The sequence below is a fragment of the Apium graveolens genome, chromosome 6, assembly GCF_009905375.1.
Source record: "Apium graveolens cultivar Ventura chromosome 6, ASM990537v1, whole genome shotgun sequence".
Lineage (NCBI taxonomy): Eukaryota > Viridiplantae > Streptophyta > Magnoliopsida > Apiales > Apiaceae > Apium > Apium graveolens.
The window spans coordinates 92191198-92197197 of record NC_133652.1 but is presented as its reverse complement, the minus strand read 5'-3'; positions in this window follow the sequence as shown (position 1 = coordinate 92197197).

The window sequence follows — 6000 nt, the reverse complement described above, 5'->3', positions numbered from 1 at the left end:
GAGCATTGAGATATTCGTTGATTGAAGGTCTTCTCTATAAAAGTTCCTTTATTATTCCATACCTGAAGTGCTTGAGACCTCTTGAAGTAGAGGAGGCGCTTAAAGAAGCCCATGGAGGGATTTATGGCAACACTAGGGGGCAGGGCCCTCGCTCACAAGATAACTCGATTGGGTTTCTACTGGCCTACTATGCTATCCGATGCAAAGGATTATGTGAAGAAATGTGACAGATGGCAGAGGCACGCTCCAATAGTACGACAGCCCCCGGAGGCTTATATCTATCAGCACACCCATCCCTTTTGTGATGTGGGGAATGGATATACTTGGACCATTTCTTGTAGCATCAGGACAGAGGAAGTTCATTGTGGTATCCATAGACTACTTCACAAAGTGGATTGAGGCTAAGGCACTAGCCAAGATAACCACCAAGCAAATTGCCCAATTCTTCTGGGAGAATGTGATATGCTGATTTGGGATCCCACGCATCCTTGTCACAGATAATGGGAGAAAATTTGATAATGCAGAGTTTAGAGAGTATTGAGATAATAACAACATAGAGCTTTGCTTCACCTCAGTCGCACGCCCATAAGCGAACGGGCAGGCGGAAGTGGATAACAGAATCATCCTTGATGGACTTAAGAAAAGGGTAGAATGATTAAGGAACACTTGGGCAGATGAGTTGTTGCCTATACTATGGGAATATCGCATCACCTGCAAGGTGACTACTAAAGCTACCCCATTTATGCTGGCTTACGGAGCCGAGGCCGTGGTGCCCCTCGAGATCACTCATGGATTAACTAAGATCGAAGCTTATGAACCATAGACCAACGAAGATGGTATGAGGCTCTCTCTCAATCTCATTAATGAGGTCAGGGATGAACTCCCGTAATGCAGAGCATCAACAAAGAGCCTCCCTCTATTATAACAGAAGGGTTAAAGAAAGGTTCTTTCAACAGGGAGACCTGGTTCTAAGGAAGATTGAGGCATCGGGAGTCGAGGAGAGAGGATAACTAGCCCCTAATCGAGAAGGGCCTTATAAGGTCAGGAAGTCATTAGGGCGAGGATCCTACAAGTTGGAGACCCTGAATGATGGCGAAGTGCCCCGCACTTGGTACGCTTTAAACCTAAAGATTTATTATGTTTAGGAAGTTTGTGATATGTTCTTAGTACTTAATATTAAGTTTATGAATAAGGTCGATGAAACCATCTTATGTAAGGGTTGAACCCGTTTCTCAGAGATGTTATTTATTTATGCAAGTTTATTTCCATCATCTTGTCTACCAATTTATTTAAGTACGAGCATTTAAAGAATGCAAGTCCCAAAGGACCAAATGCCGAAATAAAAGACAAGTATAAAATGAAATCAAACAGAACGCATAGATAAAGATCCCAAAGGATCATAAGTTAAGTCCCGAAGGACCAATAGGATACAAGCCAATAAAATCTGAATAAACAAAGTCTGAAAATACGGCCACATGCAGTAATCAAAGCCATGCAAGGCCATAACAGTCAATCGTCAGAAGAGCCGTCCTCTTCCTCACCATTCCCCCTCCCTGGCCTTCTTCCTCTTCCTCCTCCTCTCCCTCATCCGAACTAGCCTCGGAGGAGGAGTTGCTGCTCCCTGCAACCGGCTCCCTGATCTTCCCATAAAGGGCTGTCGGGGCCTTACCCTTGAAATCGGAACCCCCGCGGCTGGAACTAGACTGAGACCGCATACGAGGAGTCTCGCACACAGACCCGAAGGCCTGCCCGGAGGGGTCCATAACATCTTTGACTCCCCTCTTCCAATATATGGTCGGGTTAACAGGGTGCATCTCATCATTGTGCTCATCCATTATCTTAGTGAATGACGAGGATCTATGGTATGAGTCCACGAGGTCTTTCCATTCCTTATTCCTTTTATCCTCCACTTTAGCGCACTTCGTATCTAAGGATGCAATCTTTCCCTCTACTTCATGAGCTTTGAACTCCCACTCATCTGAAGAGATCTTCATCTTGTTCATTGAGGTCTGCAGTGCTGCATAGTCGTTTTTTAATTTTATGCTCTGAATGGAGGACACGGTAAGTAAGCATTGGCATGACAAGGAAAATATAAAGAGTAGTTATAAAAAATTTAAGTGAGAAGGGCTGAGTCCCCGAACACAAGGCCTAGGCCGACCAGCATGAAACAAGGCCCTTTGGCCGAGCAGGACCCCCTGTAAAGGTGATTCCTATAAAATTTCTTCAAGTTCTAAAAAAAGTGCACTTAAACGAAATTTTACACAAGTTTAAGTGTACCTGATCCCAGGCGTGAGCCCCTAGCATCTCGGCCTCAAGTAGTTTCTCCTCAGAGGAGACATGCTAAAGCTCGGGAGGAGTAACACAGTTCCTCGACCACTCGAAGGATGTACCCAGACTGCCGAACACCGAGTCATTTTTGGAGATACCCCAAGAAGGTTCCCAAGGTATCCTTTCACTCCCATCGAAGTCTTTGGTCCTCTTTTGGCCAGATCCTGATGCTTCAAGGAAAACAGGAATCTTAGGGACACGGTTGGCCTGCTTGGCTGCATCCCGAGCCATCATTCCCGTGACCACATCGCTCTTGTTGACCTTGGTGTCAAAAGCCTCAGTAGCTGAAACAAGATGAAAAGAAGACATATATAAGAATAAATTTGCACAAAGTTGAAGTAGAATAAAAATAAATACCCTCTACAGAGAGGCTGCTAATGTCAGCCTCGACGAGCTTGGTTTCTGTTAAGAACTCCCAATAAGGGGTTCTCCCGTCATCATCAATAAGGAGGTCGCGGGCAAGAAGCTCAACATCTGAAAGATTGAGAATGTAATGAGAACCATCAACTGGACTGCTGAAGTCATGCTGAAGTACGCCCCCTAGTCTCCACCCTTCCATTCTAAGACCACAAGCTTCTTTTTCCAGTTGTGGTTTGAGTCATAAAGAGAACTCATATTCACTATGTGAGGAACATGAGCTCTATGTTGTATCACGACCCAACCAGGTATGTTCAGAGGAGAAGCTTTCATCAAGAAGATGCTTCGGAACATTGTTACGATCAATAAGATGCCCAAGTCATAGTACCTCGCTATGAAGAGAATGATAAAAGCCCACTTGTTGAGATAAAGCTGACACGGATGAATCTTGAGCTCGACCAGAAGCCTCAGAATAAAGGGGTGCAGGGGAAGCCTTAGCTCGGACTTCAAGGCTGCCTTGTATACAAATAGTCTCTAGGGACTGAGATTGCAAGCCTTCTCACTAGGCTTAGCATTATGGATCTCTAAACGTTCGGGCCAAGAGTAACTCGACTGAATCTCTTCAACATCCCCTTCACGGAGTATACTCCTATGATGGAACGCATCAAAGTGGACAGTACTTGGGTACTCGTCCACCCTCTCATCCAGCATGCTCTTCAGACTGTTAGAAAAAACGATTAATAGAGAAAGGAGAAATAACATCTATACCTTGCAAAGAGCGAATAGTAGCCCTCTTGTGCATAGCTTCCTTCATGGATAAAGAAGATATGCTAGGACCTTGACCTTAAGACATCCTTTGAAAGCTTGTGAAAGGCTTGAGAGAATTTGAGAATTTGAGAAGTTGATAAATGAAAGTGTGAATGAAAATGAACACTTCTCATCTTCTTTTATAGGAAAAGAGCTACCTGCTATAGCAGGTCGTAACTCTCTCTGGTTCACGTTAGCAGGTACCTCTCGAAAGAACACCGAAAATGGTGGAGAAAAACGATCGAAAAATTAGAAGGCACGACATAATAAACGAAGAAAGCGATGCATGACACCGCTTATCGTATCAGTCCTCCGAGAAAAGCCTGGTTGGGACTAAATATAAGTCATTAATTTTAGCTAAGGGATAATTACATTAATCACCATGATTAGCAAAGCTTATAAAATTAGAACAAGATTAGCTTTTCAGCTAAACAAGTTTCGTGAAGGCCAGAGTACTCACGAGCACGAGAACAGAATATTCTTCTCATAACGGATCAGACTACCCTGCAGAAGACCCCCAAGGTCTGCTAAGAGAAGACCTGACCGACCAGGCTACAGATGAGGCCTTACGGCCGACCAGGAGCCTCTGTAGGAGAGCCCGGAGGGCCCCAAGATCTGCTAAGAGCAGACTTGGCCGACCAGGCTACAGATGAGGCTTTACGGCCGACCAGGAGCCTCTGTAGGAGAGCCCAGAGGGCCCTAAGGTCTGATAAGAGCAGACATGGCCGACCAAGCTATAAATGAGGCCTTACGACCAACCAAGAGCCTCTGTAAGAGAGTCCCGAGGCCTTACGAAGTTGTTCCGGTGGCCCTCCTGTGAAATTTTATGTGAATTCATTAAAAGGGGTTGACCTCCAACAGAAACAAGTTTCGTGAAGACTAGGACGTCCACGACAAGTTCCATAAAGATCAGAAGGTAAGTGAGAACAAGTTCCGTGAAGACCAGAGGGTTCACGGAAATAAGTTTCGTGATGAGTAAAGCGTTCACTGTAGCAATTTTAGAGAATTTTTCCTCCCGACCGACCAGACCACCCTGAGAGTGGCCCCAAGGCCTACCAAGAGCAGGCCTGGCCAACCAGGCAACAAATGGAGCCTTGAGGCCAACCAGGAGCCTCTGTAGGAGAGCCCTAAGGCCTTCTAAAGTTGTTCTGGAGACCCTCCTTTGAAGTCTCTTGGAAAGGATAACTCTCAGCAGAAATAAGTTTCGTGAGCACTAGAACGTCTACGAGAACAAGTTTGTTGGAGTACAGAACATCCTATAAAGTAAGTTTGAACAAGTTAAATGGAGTATAGGTTTCCTATAGAACAAGTTCAATAGAGCACAGAACATTCAGTAGAACGAGTACATAACGTACGATAGAATAAGTACGGAACGTTCGCTGAAACAAGGGTAGCAGAACCACGAGGAACTCTACAACCACCATGAGATTAATTATATGGATAACCAAGAGCAAGAAGAGCCTAGCAGAATACACGAAGGGTTTGCGTTCGGATAGAAGGTTCTGCAATAAAAAAAAATCTCTGGAGCAAGCACCCTTGGTCGGCAGTGGACGGGAGATCCTGCCCCTGGCCGACCAGCCTGCAGAAGGGCCTTTTGGCCGAGCAGGACTTCCTGCAGCTTGCCCTGCAGGAGGTCCTGCAGAGTCCCGGCGACCCCTATGCGATTTTTTAATTTTTTTTGCGAAATTAGGAAAAATAGAAAAAAAATTGAATTTTTTAAAATTTTCAGAATTTTAAGATTAAGCCCCGATTAGGACCGATTAATGTGTATTACACGTAATTAAATCAAATGAGGGCCCATTTGTGACTCATGTGATGAAATTAGCCCCGTTAGGGCCGTTTAACCTATTCACTCACGTGATTAGTATAAATTATGGATAATTAGTGTCTTATGCATACTAATTAGTCTTGATTAAGACAAATTAGCCCTGATTAGGGCAGGTTAGCCTAGATTAAGGTCAATTAGTGCATTCTAGCTTAAAATTAGGCTCTTTTAAGCCTAAGCTTGAGCATGAAAATTAGTCCTGATTAGGGCCGATTAGCCCCGAATAGGGCATGTTAGCAGCTTTCACCGGGTAATTAACCTTGACGAAGGTTGGGGGGTGATAAATGCTCGTTTTTTAGTCCCAGTTGGGACCGTTGAGTGTAAAACACTATCCAATTAGCCTGTGCAAAGGCTTTAAGTGCATATACTCGCACTATATAAGTCGTTGTAAACGTGTAGGTTGCTCCACACTTTACGATAAAACGGCAATACCCATGAAGGGCCGACACCCGAGAAGGGCCAAAAGTACCCCAAGTCGTGAAAAGACCATTATAACTTCCACGAAAACTCGAGCATTATTCACGAAAGTTGGGGGAAAATGATATGCATAAAAAATACTTCCCAAATACACATTAAATTTTACATTATTTACACGTGGGCTTCTTGTCTGAAGTCCAGTACAAACCTATCTGGTCTAAGCTCGTAGCAGACTCAAGATGGCCCATGTAGTCAAGACCCACCAG